Source organism: Capsicum annuum, chromosome 6, assembly GCF_002878395.1.
Source record: "Capsicum annuum cultivar UCD-10X-F1 chromosome 6, UCD10Xv1.1, whole genome shotgun sequence".
Lineage (NCBI taxonomy): Eukaryota > Viridiplantae > Streptophyta > Magnoliopsida > Solanales > Solanaceae > Capsicum > Capsicum annuum.
Genome location: NC_061116.1, coordinates 145,055,130 through 145,059,557, shown reverse-complemented (window position 1 = coordinate 145,059,557; position 4,428 = coordinate 145,055,130).

Genomic DNA, 4,428 nt, shown 5'->3' with positions numbered 1-4,428 from the left:
ATTTTACACTGACGGTTCTTATTTTCTTGAAGTAGTTAGGTAAAATTGGTTACTAAAGATTCCCTGAGTCCATTCTTGGAGTTTAAAGCAAATACCAAGATAGTGAAGTCTGCCTTAACAAGATGGACCAAAGAAACTTATCGAGATATATTTTAAGTAGTTGACAGGGAGGACATTGTCATAATCAAAGAAAGACTCTTTGAAAAAGTTTCAAATGCTGAAAAAAGGGAAGTGTTGTAAAAATTTCAAGCTGAGCATAAAAGATACCTTCACTTTGAGGAAATCTTTTGGCTATAGAAAGCACGTTATAACTGGTTTGAGAATGGTGACAAAAATACAAGGTTCTTTCATAGTATTTTAATGGGGCGAGTGAAGAGACTTTCTTGAGCAGAATTTAAAGTAGTTAGGGTATTTAGTTGGATGAGGATGAGAAAATTGAAACAGAGACAATTAATTTTTTTGAATCGATTTAGGCAAGAAAGAGAGACTGCTACTTTCTTCTTATTAAAGAATGTCCACAAGAGCATTTTTGTTGATGAGAATGTCACACTCTGTAGGCAGCCAAATATTGAAGAAGTTAAAAATTTGTTTTTAACTTAAAGTGAGGTTAGTGTAAGTGGACCTGATGGGCTAACTGGTAGGTTTTATTAGCCTTGTTAGGATATAATTGGTAATGATGTGCTTAAACTGGTAGAAGAATCCTTCAGAGGTAATTTCCTCCCTAAGTCCATTACTCACGCCATTTTGGTCCTACTTTCTAAGAAGGAACATGTGCAGTCTTTTTCAGAATTGTGACCAATTAGGCTGAATAACTTCATCATTAAGATAATTTCAAGGATTGTGCATTATAGAATTAAAGATTTACTGCCCCAATTGATTTTTTATAATCAAATTGATTTTGTTAAGGGGAGAAGTATAATTGAGAATGTAATCCCGACAAAAGATATTGTTACTGACATTAGAAAAAAGGGGAAACCAACCAATTTGGTCTTAAAACTTGAGATGACAAAGTCCTATGATAGGGTGTCTTGTTTTTTTTTTCTAGTGAAATTGCTAAGAAAATGGGATATTTAGAGAGATTTATGAACCTGATTTAGAGATTATTGTCTAATAATTGATACTTTATTCTAGTTAGTGGACAATCAGATGGCTTCTTTCACTCCACCAGGGGAGTGAAGCATTGAGACCCTCTCTCCCCAGCTATGTTTATTCTATCAACAAAATTTTCTGCTAAAGCTCCGAATTCCTTATTTGATTATGCTCAATATGTAGGCTATGGTATGCCAACATAGAGTTTTAACATAAATCATCTTGCTTAGATAGATGATACTATTATTTTTACTTCAACTTAAAAGTATTCTTTGAGGAAGTTACAAGATTATAAAACTCAATAATGGCAAGAAATTATTAAGGATAAAAGTTATTTCTATATGCATCAGAATGTAGCTACAACTAAGAGACAGATAATGGAGGATTATACTGGAGACCACCCCCGTTACGTAACCCAACCAACTTACGCATATCCTGAGTCAGATAAATTCTAAATGTATAGCAAGAGAGCATTATTATGTATGACCGTGACCACCCAAATGCGTCCAACCATGCATACCAACCAACAACCTAAACCAAACTAAACTATAATCCAAACCATAATAATAACCAAACTAAGTTTCATAACATAATATAAAAGGATGGAATAATGAGAGATATGCTCCAACGATATCAACCCTAAGGCCAATGCCAATTCTAAGGTCTATGACCATGGCCACCCAAATGCATCCAACCATCCGATACCAGCCAACAACCAAAACCAAACCAAACCATAATCTAAACCATAACAATAAACATACCAAGTTTCATAACATAATATAAAATGAAGGAACAATGAGATATTTAGTCCAACGATATCAGCCCCAATGCCAATGCCAATACTAAGGCTAACACCACTAACGATCCCACCCATACCAACCAATAGTAGTTCCATAAAAGCCTTTAACCAAAAGAAAACCAATATCCGGTTGGGATATTCCCTCAACCATAGCCCAAACCAATATCCATAAATAAACCAAATTGTGTAAAACAACCCATGAACATGAAATGGAGCGTTCTATAATATGGAAGCTCCCCACTTCAATCCAGTAGCTGATCCTAAATCTAAGCACTAAGTAGGAGGAGTAGAATGGCCGGTCCCTGCATTGCGTGGGGATACAACCGCTCGAGGATGGGTTAGCGGGTGAATACTAGCAAGTACTCAGGATAAGGATAAAATAATGACATCCAGTAAAACTAAGTAAACCAACCACATGTATACAAACCATATATTTAATATATATAACTATGCCAGGAAAGGGAATCGGGTTTAGCATGCCTTCAAAACCATTAACCTGGGTATGTGTAGGTTAACCATCCTAGAACTATGCACGGGCTATATGGGTTTAGTGTAACCCCCTGAATGGACGCTGATACGTGTATCCACACGAATCAGAGATACCAAAAGAGTAGGGGATTCCCAAGTACCCTTCGCTCTCTATGATACATATGTACATGTACTTATAGGATTCTTATGCACCTCATAGTATCATATATGGTCGCTATGATCAACCCCTTATGTCGACAAACATGAGTTTCTAGTGTCTGTCCATTAGATTCGCACCTTCACAGTTAGCTATCACGCCCCACTATTATTGCCTAATTAAACCATTTCCAACTAACCAAACAATTATTCCATTATTATTAACCAAGGCTATAAGAAGTAGTATTGTCATACCGACTATAGCTTGTAAGCAATGTCCTTAGCTAACCTTTTAATGTAAAGGGATTCCCATGTACCCATAGATTACATTATCAAGTTAACTTGGGGAAATCCTATGTATCCCATAAGTATTCCATTATTATAATTGCTTGGGGGAATACCATGTACCCCACAAGTTGTTCATTACTATGTTTACTTGGGGGATTGCATCATACCCCATAAGGAGTTCAATTAACCATAAACATGACCACCAAACCATTCCATTTAACCATTCCAAACCATTTAAATCATTTATACCTTTTAGGGTTCCATTACCAAACCATACCATGCAATAGTTCCATTAAAAGTCCAATAGTAGTAAAAGCATTATCATAAGCATTTTATCAAACATGTTAGGGACATAGTGTTTCCAAAATCAAATCCAATTAGCAATTAACCATTCCCATGCAACCAATTGTCCAAACCACCATTAAAGCATGTAAAACATAATTAAAACTCGGAAAAACCATAACCAAGTATTTAATACCAAAATCCTAGCATATATTTGAAAGCCGCAAAATCATACAATAATCATGCCATAAAAACATGGTACAAAACATGCGTTTAGTTGGAACTAACAATGAGGGAAAAGTATTTTGCCTTAAATTGAGAAGATGATGGAGAGAAATCACCAACACAAGCCCCAATTTGATCACCTTAGTGAAACCCTAGCCTTCCTTTAGAAAGGATTAGAGAGTGTTTTCTAAGTGTTAATGAACAGAATAATAGAGAAAATAACCTCCCAAGTATGTTATAAGTCATGGGGTCATAGTGGGTTAAGAGGAAAAATGTCCAGATTACCCCCAACTTAACTGCATAAAATCCCTGTAGGTGAGTACGACTCTACCATACTAGTCGTACCCTCCCATACGAGTGGTACCCACCATTCGTATCCTAGATCTCCCTTAGACCCCCATACTGGTCAATATACGACCATGCAAGCCTAATCATATTTGAGGATACAACTAGTACCCTCAACTCATACCCATAACATAAATAAGAGGAGTTAAGACTGTCCAACATATGAGTGGGACAATACGACTCATACCCTATCTCAAGACCCATGGTGAGCCACTTGTACTCAGATCCAAGTTACTTTACTAATTCTCAAATTAAGTGAAGAAAAATCCAATGCTATGACTCATATCTGACTATACGACTCGTACCAACCCAAGTCGTACCCATTCTAGAATCCAATCCAACCCACCAACCATCACTGGTTAGTGTATAAGTAACCTTACTAATCATATCCAACATATGACCTATACCCCCTAGTCATAACTTGACAAGAAACCTGAAGTCTAAGAAATTATCTAAGGGTCCCAAACCCAGGGTGTTTTAGTCTGCCCCATTAGGATCATTTGTCCTCGAATTATGGACAAGGTAGGTCAAACACAAGCATAATTTATTTGTATTATCAAATATTAATCCAACCTTTAACCAAGTTAGAAAATAAAGATGTGCTCAAGAACATATAACTTCCATACGAATATTCGAATTAGAAAACAAATACGGATATTTGGACTTCATGTACGCTTTCGCTTTCCATGTAGCTTCTTTCACCTTATGGTTCCCCCATAGAACCTTAATTGAGGCCACGTCTTTGGTCCATAACCAATGAACCAACCAATTCGAGA